The 14980-nt window shown below is 36.7% G+C and overlaps 1 long non-coding RNA gene across 1 annotated transcript; it reads left to right on the forward strand.

Annotated features, from left to right (window-relative positions):
• The first annotated feature begins 1242 nt into the window (after positions 1 to 1242).
• Positions 1243 to 4238, forward strand: LOC311085427. The gene is made up of 3 exons (XR_014606823.1): positions 1243 to 2278; positions 3199 to 3231; positions 3574 to 4238. It is a non-coding gene; the product is annotated as an uncharacterized lncRNA (long non-coding RNA).
• The last annotated feature ends 10742 nt before the right edge of the window (positions 4239 to 14980 follow it).

The following is a 14980-nucleotide window of genomic DNA, read 5'->3' on the forward strand; positions in this document are numbered from 1 at the left end:
AGAAAATGTACTCTTGTAATCTTGATACTCAAGTACTTTTAAAAACAAGTACTTTAGTACTTTTACTTAAGTAGACATCTGACTGTAGTACTTTTACTGGTACTTGAGTAAAATTTAGCAAGGGGTATCTGTACTTTTTTTTAAGTAATGAAGATGTGTACTCTGTCCGCCTCTGTTCATTCTAAAAATGAAAAAAAGTGTTAAAGGCTTTGGAACAACATGAGGTTGAGTAAATTATATCAGTTTCATTTTTGGTTTAATCATCCCTTTATCATAATAACTTGCTGTGGAGCAGGAAATAAAGAAAGAAAATTTCTGTTTGATAGTAAACATACCCATGTTGCATAACCTGCTGTCTGGGCATTTTATCTGGGAATGTCAGCAAAACAAGTCAGACACAACTAGTCATATAAACAACTTTCAGTTTGCATTTATAAGAACACAATTTTACATTTACACTGACAAAAGCCTTTATTTCCACAGAATCAGGGCTGTGTGATACTTTAAAATGAGGGTCTTTATTTTGCTCTCAGTGTGTGTGTTAGTAAGTGCAAAATTAATTTGTTACAAGGTGTTTTCAAAGATAATGAAACAAAAAGTATGTAGTGTGAGCATGACGCAGTATGAATTTATTCAGGTTTAATTATTTTTAGCTATTGATATTTGAAATATCTATGGTTTAGGATGAAAGTGTTATTTTATGAGGTTGCATGTAAAATTGTGTCCTGGTCATTTATTCTGAATCACTATTAATATTTAAGAGGTATATATAAGAGCTATATTTAATAGTCAACATGATTTGAATTGCTCTGTTAAATCAGTCTTAAACTTTCAATTGCTGATAAATCGGATTCTGTAAATGCATTTAAAATAAAAAGGCATTGATACTGTACAATAAAAAAATGACTTAATATGGTGGAAAATAGCAATAAACTAATTTATACCGGGGTCCAGGGATTGATAAAACAAATAATGATCTCTTTTGTAAGGACATTATAACAGGACGTGTGCAAGTCAAGAACCCAGCAAGCAATAGCCGTCTTTTCAACGTCTGGGTTAAATATAGACCCGATATAGTCCGGCTATGTGTAACCCACTTTTAGCCCAACTAACATTTAATCTGGATAAATGTATTTTTTTCCAAAATAACTTGTGAGATGTATGATATTCCATCATGTAAGCAAAGTCTACCGTGATTACAAGTTATTTGGCTTACTTTATTTTAGGCTACATGTTATAGGCTGTGCGTAGCCACGATTTAGCTCGTATTCAGACCCGGCTATGCGTAACCCACTTTTAGCCCAAATAACATTTAATCTGGATAAATGTATTTTTTTTCCAAAATAACTTGTGAGATGTATGATATTCCATCATGTATGCAAAGTCTACCGTGATTACAAGTTGTTTGGTTTACTTTATTTTACATGTTATATGTGTAGGCTGTGCGTAGCCACGATTTAGCTCGTATTCAGACCCGGCTATGCGTAACCCAATTTTAGCCCAAATAACATTTAATCTGGATAAATGTATTTTTTTCCAAAATAACTTGTGAGATGTATGATATTCCATCATGTAAGCAAAGTCAGATGTGATTACAAGTTGTTTGGTTTGCTTTATTTTACATGTTATATGTGTAGGCTGTGCGTAGCCACGATTTAGCTCGTATTCAGACCCGGCTATTGTTGCCCACTTTTAGTCAAAACTGATTAATTGTAGCCTAGTTTTTTTGCCAGGCAGTGCATGAAATGGTTGATATTCCATCATGTTCGCATTGGTAATGATATCTGCAAGGTTCAATGTGACATTTTACGACATGGTCGATCTGTTGTCACGATTTAGCTCCAAATTGGACGGGCTATATGCGGTCTGCTTTAGCCCACCTGGCGAAATCAAAGCAATCTGGTCTACGTACGGCTTGGCTATAGCCCTGATTCAGACCAGCGAGCTAGTATAAGAATATTAGTCTTAAAAATGTTTTCGCTCACACAGCTTAATGTTTGCTGTCACACATAAACATAACATTCATACACAATCTACGATATGACTGTCATTTCAAATTAAATCAAATGCAATTGCATTTCTCAACCGCTAGATGGCACAATCGAAACACTACTGAGACATGACTACTAGGACTACTGGCATTGCGCGACTAGATCACTTTAGCCAGATCTCGCGATAAACATTTCCTCCATTTTCAATTTTATTTTACACGAGGCTGCTGTCAGAGAGCAACGGGCGAGCAACACTCTGAAAACCTTCAAATTTCTACTTCGGTCTTGTAAGTATGCGTGTTATTTTTGTTATGTTCATTGTTTAAATTAGTTAGTTGTTATAATGTGTAGAAACCGTGACATTTTAACATTACCATTGCAGAGTACTATTTTTCTCCAACAAGTTAACGTTACTTGCACGTGTTATTGCAACTGTGTGCCCTTAATCTAAAATGTATCTAAATTCAAGGTGGTAAGCATGAAACTATGAAACTTATCATTACTATTTTTTATTACTATTAAAGATACCAATATATTTTTGTTTTTAGATTGGAGTAAGAAATAATAGTTTTTGATTTAATGCAAATTTTCAAAGTATACTTTACATAAAACTTAACAGCAACATAGTGCAACATGAAAAGAAATTATAATTTTTTTTTTTTTCCTTTCCAATTAATAAAAGGTAGTGGCAAACAGTAAAGTCTTTAAACTTTATTTAAAAGAATTAAAATATGCAGCATACATTCAGTTTTCAGTGAATTTGTTTCAGATATATGGTGCATAAAAACCGCAATGCTGCTTCTCCATGTTTTGTTTTGACTTTTTTTTTTAATTTTGACTTATAAATTTGATATAAAAGTAGCTGGCTACTGTCCCAGATGACCTGAGAGGTCTGCTCTGGATGGTTCATAATGCATCAGAAGATTAGAAATTTACTTTGGCCTTAAAATGTTAATTAATTTAATAACCAGCTGTAGTATTTTGATATGAATTCTTTGACAGACATATAGCCAGTGTAAAAACCTCAGAACTGGAATGATGTAATCCACTTTATTCGATTTCAAGACACTGTTTATCGCAAATTATCCAGCAATCAGTCAACAAAGTACAGCAATTGAATATACAGAACACTTGTCAATGACTACCATTAAATGTCTTGTTACCAACATTCTTCAAAATATATATTTTTTTTGTGTGTGTTCAACAGAAGAAAGCCATACATGTTTGGAACCAAGTGAAAGTGAGTAAATGCTTACATGATTTTTTTTTTAATGAACTACCCCTATAAGTATCTTTTTATGTTCATTAGAGTTATATGAGTAAGTGATAAAGAATGATTTATAGGGATAGTTCACTTTGAAATTAAATTTTGGCATGTTTTAGCTTACCTTAAGGGCATCCAAGATGTAGGTTTACCATAATATTGATATAAATTATATAGTCTCAATCTATATTCCGTTAACTCTATATTGGCCAGCTCTAGTGTGCATCCTAGCAAAAGTGAATGACTGTAATTAGTTAAAAATGATTGTCAACAATGCTTTTCTTGAGCAATAATTTTTTTCTTTTTCTCATTTGGCAGACGCAGTGATGACCAACTTTCCTTCGGCGACTGAATGGGAAATAAAAAATGCAATTTCTGGTCATTTTAAACAAGCACCAGGAAGAGATGGGGGTGGTGGTTTTGGATATAAAGATAATAATTTATTCTTAAAAAATTTAGTATCTTAAGTTGTTTTACATATTTTCCAATATTTTATTTGTTAATTTTTATGTTTGAATGTTGTCTAAGTTGTTAATATAATTGTTCTAAATAAATCCTTTATATTCAATTAGTTTGGATGGATTTTCATTTATGAGAACCTGTTATATTTGAGTGAAAAGAATCCTTATGCCTCATTTTGTTGTCTATTACATGTATATGTAGTGTAATTGATGACTAGTCTATTCTTGGGCTATGGTTAGACGTCTATTAGATTTTCACTGACAGCCCAAAATCAGCCTTGTTTTAGCCTAGACCCATATTGCCTGTCTATTAGACGTATATATGTAGTCGTTTAATAGCTGTCTAATTGATGACTAGTCTATTCTTGGGTTATGGTTAGACGTCTATTAGACGTATAAATATAGTCATTCAATAGCTGTCTGATTGTCTATTCTTGGGCTATGGTTAGACGTCTATTAGACGTATACATGTAGTCATTCAATAGCTGTCTATTCTTGGGCTATGTTTAGACGTCTATTAGATTTTCACTGACAGCCCAAAATTAGCCTCGTTTTAGCCTAGACGTCTGGGCTGTGTTTAGACGGCTATTAGACGCAAAATTGCTTGCTGGGAAGTTCCATGAACGCAAACATCCAAAGCGCGCGCCCTGAAAACCAGCGTCTCAGCGCGCGAATGTAACCCCTCTCACCCGGGTCCTTCACACCCCGCTCTGTGCGGGTCTCGAACTTGGGTCTCTGGCATGAGAGTCAGGCGCTCTAACAAGGAGGCTAAAAACTGCAGCCTGTAGCGTCTGTCGCTAGAGCGCCTATTGAGATCAGAGGAGTGAGGTTAACTCGCACAGCAACTACTAGCTGGCCTCCTTTACATGAATACTGAATTTAATTGTCTTTCATGTCTCGTGCTTGTACTGACGAATTCAAGTAAGTCTCTTAAAGGGACAACAGTCTTAAAAACCTGCTGCTGATGTTAATCAAACAAAGGACAAATTAATTACTTTCTACTCATGACTAAATTGGTAACCTTTTGTAACTTTACAAACATATCTATCTACATTTAATTTATTCAGTTTTGAATATGAAGTGTTTTTTTCTCACATTTTATTGATTACTGTAGTTTTTGTTGTAGTATCAAAATTGGAATAAAGAATTGATATTTCACTGTGTCCAAACACTTGTACCCCTGACCTAGTCCTCAGCACTGGGGCCTGCTGGAGCAGCTCTCGATATGTGCTGTACTATTAAATGAAAGATAAAATATGATAGGGCAATAGAATGAAGAGTGAAGTCAGTAACAGAAGCAGATTCAATACATTATAGCAGGCTTAATTAAGCATCAAAATAACTGAAGGAAATATTTATTTAATGAACAAATTAAGCCAATTAATATGATTTATATTCTGTTGGTTTCTCAATACATTTAAAAATTACAAATGCAGTGAAAATACAGGTATCGGTTATATACGGTATCGGTATCGGCGAGTACCAAAAATGAAAGTATCGGTATCGGACTTGGTCTGGAAAAAGTGGTATCGGTGCATCCCTACGAATTTCCCCATCTCATGATTTTCCTTTTGTGGTTTGGCCTATGTTTTCTTGTAATCTCTAATCTAATGGGTTAATGTTTCAATCTTTAAAAACTATGGTTAACCAAAATCCTGTGTGGCATGTTTGGTCTCTATAAACTCCAAAATTCGTCCCCCATTTGCTAATTTATATTACATTTTGCTAACTTTGTGACACATTAGTATTTTAAGAATCTTGAAGAATCTTCTCTTAAACACCCAATGAAACTACATACTACAAACTACATCAAATGCCTCCTAGAACACAATGGGTTGTAAAACTTTCCCTCCAAAGGAAACACTTCTTATTGGCTCACAGACCCCCAGAGGGTGTGACATCTTCTCGCTTTAAAAATCACTGATCACAAGATCAGCCTCTCTCTTAGTCTCTCTTACTCTCTTGGCTCTCTTGTTTTTTGCTCTCTTACTCTCTTGGTCCTTCCTGAGAAGTCCTAATATGAAGATGATGATGGAACTAGAAGTCCCCCAAGGACCCCTAAGCTTGTGCCAGTCTTCGGCCTTGTCTTTCCATTCACCAAAGAGACTCTGACTCCAACTGGTTCTCTCTCATCAAGACAACATCAGCAAATATCAACTGGAGCCTCCACAAATTGCATCAGGACAGTTTAATTCAAATGGGCGAGACATGCAAGTATCAAACTTAGTCTCATTATTTGATACATTAATGAAGGAGTCAGATGTAATGATTATTCAACCACTAGATGGCGGTGTGTACCAGTGATGTAGGTGTAGATCACCTTGTTATGTGGTTGGAGGATGAACCCAATCGCAGACAGTATGCAGGACACACAAGGTTTATTATATACAAATAAAAGGGAAAACAAAGGGGCAAAACAAGACTAGACAGGACAACGAGTGACTAAACTAGACTATGACTTTGACAACTAACTAGACAATGAACAAACGGCAAATACAAGATCAGAACTTCACTAGACAATCCACTTGACAGGAATACTCACAGACAGATCACACAATGTATGACAATGAACTGACGCAAGACAGCAGACATGAGGGGATTAAATAGGGAACAAATGATAAGCAACAGGTGATAATGGGAAAACAATAATGACTAAACAAGGATAACAAGGAGGGCGGGGCTATATGACGAGACAACACAAGCACATGGCCCAGCAAAAGGCCATGTGTGTGCACATAAAACATGGGTCTGTCATGATCCTGCCTCAAGAATTAAACAACATCAAGGATAAGATGGCAGGATCATGACACACCTGTTCATATCACATGACATTTAAACTTCCTGTGGGTTGTATTAGGGACAGCTGGCAGAAATATCTTTCGATCCACATGCTTTTAAATTGTGAGAGTTTTCCGAAGCCGAAAAGAAAATACATTTAAATTGTGTTTTTTTGGACATACTTAACATATTTAATGTATACTAAGTGTACATTAAATGTATTATTTTGAAACAGATTTAAGTATATTTAGTGTATTTCAAGATATGCTTACAATGCATTTAAAATATACTTCTTGAACTAGTTAGAATATATTTGAAGCTTCATTTTAATGTGCATTCAATAGCATTTTAGCTCATTAGATATGCATTAGCATTACACTTCTAGTGTATTATAAAGCTTTTTTTTCCTCAGTATTCAAAGTATACGAAAAAGTGCAGAAATCAATAAATGTTAAGGCACACACATACATACACATTGAAATATAATTTTATATATTATTATTTTTATATATATTATTATATGTAATTTAATGTACTATGATTGTGTACATTACAAAATAAACCTAGAGTACATTAAAAAAGTACAGCAGCATATTTAATTTCTTGACCAAAATACATTATAATAAATGAAAGATCAGTGAAATGCTATGGCGGAGCTAGTCTATCATTTTGGAGAACATTTCTGTTATAGCCTATAGGTATTACTGAAAAAGTAGGCCTACACTATGTGTAAGATTTTCTGTCCCTATATGTGCCTCATTCCAGTCCTCACATTTAGCAGTTGAATGAACAATGACCCAGCTCTGAGGCAGAACGTTTTCTCAACTTTATTGACACTTACAGTCTAAATATATGTAGTAAGAGCATGAGGGGAGTTTACACAGAAGTAACCAATAAGAGTACTTACCTTCCATTATATACGATACACTGAATAACAGTCCATATGTCAATTTCTGGCTAGCTTACCACTAGTACTTGTGCAGTCAAGAGGACCTTTATAATGTGTTAGAATCAGAGACAATTTATACGAGACATGCCACTTCTTCAATACAACTATATAAGGAAAATCCGTAACGGCAAAGATGGCGGTTGTATGCACATGTCCCTCCCCTCCCGCTGGAAAGCCAATCATCTGCTTTTAACAGTCAGCAGCTGACCACTAAGGAGCGAATGTACAGTGACGTGACATAACTGCCATTCAACCTGTGCTTTCGTGCTGTGGCTGGCGCTGAGCCAAAGACGGACGCGCTGTCACGATCCACACACCAAGGAAAGGGAGAGAAACAGGTGGATCCAAAAACAACACTTTTATTTGTAGGGCAATCCAATTCGTCGTCATCCATACAGGAGTCAAAATCCATGTTAGCAGTCCAATAACAAAAAAAAAGGAACAAAACAAACTCAAACCAGGAAACAGACTACAAGAAGTGTAAGTGACATACCACAATGACTCCGTGACTTTATACACAGACACTAACAATGTGATAGGGAACAGCTGAGTGCAATCACAAGTGATGAGAACAGACAAAGGATTATGGGAAATGCAGTTCCAGAGTGAATGGTGACAGTATGGGGAAGAGACCTCTAGTGGACACCCGGGGAAACATAAACCAGACACTGTGACACGCGCTCGGCGCTTGTCATAGGCTATATCACAACTGTTCAGTGTTTTAACCACATAATGTTTATTTTAGGTTTCAGACATTTAAATACATATAATTGTTTAAGTGCTAGGCACAACACCGGCATCTGGATAGAGACGTCAATGAAGTTTGGTGTCGTGAACGTGAACCCTTGCGCATGCGTAGTAAAGGTAGAACCTGTGGGGGAAAAGGCATTTTAAACCTTATTTTGGGGCAAAGTCATCAAACTTTTACAGCGATTTTTATCATATTTTACTGCTGTTTCTATACATGCAGTTTTTATGTCCCGCTGGCCAGTGAAAGTTCTGTTCTGACTTTCTGCCCATCCATTTAGATAGGAGCCTGGTCTTGTCCGAAATAGCTGCCCGGAGGCGTTGCCAAGAGGGCGGCCGAGTGGCACGACTTGCCTAAAAGGACTTTGGTTAGAATAGAGGAGAATAGGAGACCATTCCCATAACCTATGGTCCAAATAATGAAGAACAGATGTTGCCAGTAGGCTACCTTCTTCAAAGAAACCCATATTCATACCCATATGAAAGTCATATTCTTCATGCCGAGACTACCATCCTAGAATTCTTTCACTATGAATATAACATCACTGAATAAATAAGCATCACAATGCAATTTTTTGAAAATGAAAAAGAAAAAACATTACTTTAAACCAAAGTGCAGAAGTAAATAGTTCATTATTTACTAACCTAAGCCTGCAAATGTCTGAACCGAAGAAACAGAAGAGTTTATTTATTTTTTATTTTTTTAACCTTTATTTAACCAGATGATCTCATTGAGATTTAAAACCTCTTTTGCAAGAGAGACCTGGCCAAAATGGCAGCATACTAGCAACGCATAGTTACAGATATGATCACCAAGCATACGCACAACAACAAGAAACATTTAAACAAGATCCTCAAGATACATAAACAACATCAACATCAGACTACTTAAAAATACAATTTAAACCTACCATAGGTGTAAAACAATTTAAGTATTTTAAAAACAGTGACAACAATTTATGGCATCTATTTCCAACACTTTCATGCGATGTTTAAATTCACCAAATGAAATCAGAGTTCGCAATTGCAAATCAGTCTGCAATGTATGTTTAAATGTAACATCTTCATCTTCAAGTGGACGGTCACAATCACAAAGTCCCTTTAAAGCAATAAAGCAACCTGTGTGTATTACAGGACATTAAGTATATGTTGTATGTTGATAATTGTGGTTACTTTTTAACCTGTATTTTCCATTAGTGCGGGCTGATGCTGAAGAGGAAGGACCTGTGGGCATGCGGTAGCAGGGAGCATGGACGAGGTGGGAGAAGATGTCCTGGACCGAGATCTGGCAGGCAGATCCCCAGCAGATCAAGTTCTTGCTCCAAGCGGTATAGACCAAGTGATCTATTGGGACGCAAGCACTACCGACACAGCCAGGTAATAGCTGATCACTTCTGGAAACAGATCATCCGGAAGTATTTGCCCAGTCTGCAACTTCATAATAAATGGCAGAACCCTTCTCCTAATATTACAGGACAAGTGGTTATGGCTGTTGATCCTCAACTACTCAGATCCTTGTGGCCGGTTAGCTAAGAAGTGTATGTTGTTGTTGTTGTTGTTGTTATCATTACATGTATGACTCAATCATTTCACTAGCGCAATCACATTTGGTGTGATACTGTGTTAACTTATTGAAACTAATATCGATGTCACATTTTAGAATGGCATTTGTACCTTTATTTGTGCATTTATTTGTGTGTTTTTAACGTACATGATTTTTCATCAATAAGCAGGGATTATGGTGTTTTTTTCTAATATGTGCTTTAATGACGGCAATTTGATCAGCGCAATCTTATTGTAACTGCTTCATTATTTTAACATGCTGTTTCACAAAATGTATATCCATGGGAACTGTCAAGTCAAGTCAAGTTTATTTGTATAGCGCTTTTCACAATACCGATTGTATCAAAGCAGCTTCACAGTATTAAATTAAAATAGTACATCAAGGTTTGTTTCTAGTGGAAAATGTCCACGTTTGGTAATGCTGATCATTAGTATTGTTGATTGATTAATTACAGTTTTTCTCGATTGCTTAAACACATTTCTTGAAACTATGCCTCGTATTCTCAAGACTGTAAACACAAATCCATAACGTCGACGTCTCACCCAATTCCCCAAACATCCTATTTTCAAGTCAAAATGAAGCTCTACACTCAAAACCATTCACTCTTGCTGAAAAACCAAACTTTGCCCTCAGACAGGACACACAAGCCCTCAAAATCACACACACTACAACATAGTCTAACACACTGGTGCAATAAATTTAAAACAACATTTCCAAAACTGGTAAGTTATGTTGCTTGTGGTTCCCCCATCAAAACCTTTTCACATGATGAACACAAAAGACACAACCAGTGGATACATTGGCAAAATTTTATTCATACACAGTACAACACACACACACACACACACAAACAAAAACAAAAAATTCCTGTTTTACTCTTCTTTTTTTTTTACTCTTTTTTTTTTACTCTCTCCAGTAATTTTTTTTTTTTATATTTACTTACAGTAAGATGTGTGTGACCATCATATGACAGTAAAAGAGCGCACACAAACCTTATTCTAATATGGAATTGTATTAGAGTTGTAAAGAATGTTGGTTGTGACAGGAGGGCCTCCACTCAAGGATGAACACGTCTAAGAATTTTCCACATATGGTTGAAATACCATCATTGGCCTAGAAAGATAACATTCTGGGAGTCAAGACTATAAAGTAGAAAGGATGCCCTCCCTTCACTGTCACACACTGTGTCACTCTGTGTGACTGTACGACTGCTGGCCTTTTCTTGCAAGAAAATACACCTCACCAAAGACTATTGGAAATGTTTGTCTCGACTCTTACTCAGTGATAGAATTTTGTTTGCTACCACACCCCCCTGAAGGCTCTCGAGGTGACGGTAAAGCGACTCAAATTTGGCCTTACTCGTAGCCCAGCCTCCCTCATAGTCATACCATTGATAAAGACATGGGAAACTAGAGTGGCTTGAATTTCATCTGAGACTGCAAGTCTTCTTGCCCTTCCTCCTCCTCCTCCTCCTCATCCTCCTTATCCCTCCTCAATCTCTTCCTTCATGTCTTTCTGGATCCATTGTTCCAAAGCTCAATAAACTGATTTGGGCCCTTTTATATATCTATTGAAGGATCTGATTGATGTGTTAAATTTTGACTCTTAGTGTTTCCACCTGGGTTATTGTGTGCTAACTGAGCTGAAGTTGTGCTGACTTGAGTGAACAATATTGAATGCTAGTGCTTTCTAAATGACAACATGGTCTAGGCAATGAGAAATGAAGGGATTTGTGTGTAGAGTTTTGCAGTGAAAGTTCAACAAATCTGATTTATGTGTCAAAATAGGGAATAGTGTTTATAGTTTAGTGAAATGGGTGTGATTTTTGATAAATGGCATTATGGTTTTGAAATTTTAGTTCAAAAGCCTGGTTATAGTGTTTAAGCAATCGAGAACAACTGTAAATTAAATATACTATGAAATATTTGTAGAGTACACATCATATTGTGGGAAAATCAAACCGTACATATTAAATAAAAACATGAAATTGTGTTATTTGATTCGTAATCACGTAGTACACAGAACACGAGAACAACGGAATGACAAATATTGCACACTTCTGATTTCATAAAATTGAAATATAATTTCATCTGTGAAAGGAGCCTTCAAAACAAATTATAAATAGACATATTTTATTCTTATTAACTGTAATCTGTAAGCATTTCGCCCCTGTCACTGTGAGGAAAGAGGAGGGACTGAATCTCAACTTGTGCTTCATTCGTCTCTGAGGATACTAAATAATATGTCCCACTGTGTCACCAGATCTAAACCCCACTGCACTATTGGCTTTCATTCACTTGCTTTTAAAGCAACACTAAGTAAGATTTTTTACCTTCAAATAATGTTTTCAAAATTGTTTCAGTGGTTCATCAAGTCGTAACAGGGTGAAAGGCACTTATGTCTCCACTTTGCAGTCCTTTATCTGCTATAACCACGCTATGTAAGATTGCCAGATCAGGTCGCGTTTCTATAGTTCTAATGAGACTATTCCACTTCCAACCTGCAGGGCGACCGCAGAGGGCAAAGTGCCATAGTGTTACTTTAAGCAGTCGGTCAAATCAAGCGAGAGGTCACATTTAACTGAGTGTCTAAATGTCTTGTGAGATGGAATAAAAACAGGCCTTGCTTGAGCGTGCAGATTGAAGATACAGTACTGGCAGATGAAGAAATAATATAATTAATCATCTCTGACTTTCAGATCTCTCCCATCTTGAGGGGGAGAAATGTTCCTATTTCCCAACATGACTCAACTGAGCAGAGCTCCTATCAAACTGTTCAATCTGTAAATATAATACATTTAGTGGGACGTCTCATTTAGCTTTCTGTCTCTGAAACTTTTCCAGTGACAAAAACTTCAAACTTCAAAGCTTTATTGTGTGATTTAAGGAGGTGGTCTCTATGATTCACCCCAAAATGAGTAAAAAATGGTACACACATGCCATCACATGAACATGTCCCTGATTGACATTCCTTGGTGGGAATCATGTGAATCAGATATTAAAACAGATATATTTTTCTCTCTTCTTACCTCTGTTTTGGCTATTTGGAATCTAAGTAAGCTGACATACAGAGGTAGGCTACTGTAGTTTGCTCCATATCATTACTGGTGTAAATGCAAAAACTGTATGAGGTTTGACATGCAGTTTCTTACTGACGCATGTAACACATATAACTATATGTCTGCATGCCATGCTTAGATTATTTCCATTAAAGTAGGATCAAAATGAATGTACATATTCCCTGTCTCTGTGTGTAAGGTAAACTATTAACAACAACCAAGCATGCTCATTGCCCAGACTAAACTGTTTCTTCCTTGGCTCCATTCCATTGCAGTCTGAAGCAAAGATAAAGTGAACCGAGGATACATCTATAGATATTTAGATTCTTTTTCATGTCCACACATTGAGATCAACAAATCATTGATAAACCAACATTTATGAACAGAATTGTTTTGTGGCATTGAGACATTAGGAAAATATGAAATATGGATGTGCAGTCACATTACATTAATACAAATAATTTAGTAGCCTATCCTTGCCTTGTTTTTGAATAAATAAATCAAATAGTATCAAATACATTTCAAATAAAGTTTTTCTCAATCTTTTTCACTGCCCAAATAGTATTTTTAATTGATTTATATTTATAATGGAAACAGATTATAATGGAAATGATTTCATGTAAGCATTTAACTCCATGAGAATGGCATATTTAATCTAAAAGTTTATATCAGAAGTAAAGCATAGTTTAAATCATTCTTTTATTTATTTAAACTGTTAATGTGAACATGCACTGTATGTATTTAGGACTCATAATCAAGATTTACGTTTCACTAAACGGCCCAACGCGCTCGCTGGTGCGGGCATTTAAGAAGGGATGGATATTTGCTTCAAGTGAAATGGCTTGGTGAGTGAAATTATATTTGTATTATCTTTTTGTGTACATGTATAATTGTCTTTAGATTTTCTACGTTTACACGTGGATGGCTATTTTCATAAACGGACATTTCACCCCTGTTTGTTTTCAAAAATAACATCGTGCACACGAACCTGTGTATATGCTATCAAGAGCATGCCAAACCTGTAGGTGGCAGTGTAACGAGAAGCACAAGCCCACCTTAGCCAATCAGAATCCCGAAAATAGTCACATTCTGTGACGTTGCTGCCTAAAACTCAGTTTTTCTCACTTTACATGCAAACATGCAAACGAAGATTTTCAAAATCTCCACTCTGGCCGGAGTTTTTAAAAAGAATCGGTTTCGTTGGCGAATCCTCCGCACATTTTCCAGTCATGTTTGTTTTTATAAAATCACAACTTATTTGTCGGAAGTGGCGTACGCCTCTATCAGGGCCTGCTTTGTGCGTACGCAAACGGTTATAAATGAGGCCCCTGGTCTGGTGACTGGATACTGTCATGGGATGTGGAGGTAGAACCCAAACGCAGACGATATGTGCAACACAAAAGGTTTATTTAAGCAAAAACCAGAAAACAAAACCCACGAGGGGGCAAAACAAGGGCAAGACAGGCAAGAGATGACTAGACTAGACTAACACTTTGCAAACTAGACTAAAACAGAAACAGGAACAATACTACTACTTAGACAAGACTTTCAACAGGACTTTCAACAGACTTACTCAGGAACAGATCTCACAGTGATTAACAATGAACCGGCACAGGACAGCAAACACAAGGGGATTAAATAGGAGAAACTAAAGAGGGAAACAGGTGACACAGGTGAAGCAATAATGACAAAACGAGGATAACAAGGGGGGCGGGGCAAGGAACGAGACAACGCAAGCACATGGCCCAGCAAAAGGCCATGTGTTTGCACATAAAACACGGGTCTGTCATGATTCTGCCTCAAGACTAAAGAAAATCAAGGACACGAGTGCAGAATCATGACAGAACCCCTCCCTTAAGGAGCGGCTTCCAGACGCTCCTCAAGGGAACATCAAACGCGGGACAAGACGGACTGAGACATAGACACGAACCAACAAAACATGACAAATAACAATAAAGGCAAACATGAATAAACAATAACAGGGTTGGGGTGAAAAATCAAAAACAAACAAGGCAAAGGAGGTGGAGGAAACACAAAGTCCTTGGGGGGCAGTCCAGGGTGAATGGGACCAGGATGAATGGGTGAGACAGGAGTACTTGGTTGACGGGGTGAGGGTTTAGGGCGAGGAGTCTGGGGAGACCGGGACGGGGACAAACGAGGAACAGTCT

The sequence above is a fragment of the Abramis brama genome (genome assembly GCF_963993115.1).
Source record: "Abramis brama genome assembly, chromosome: 6".
Classification (NCBI taxonomy): Eukaryota; Metazoa; Chordata; class Actinopteri; order Cypriniformes; family Leuciscidae; genus Abramis; species Abramis brama.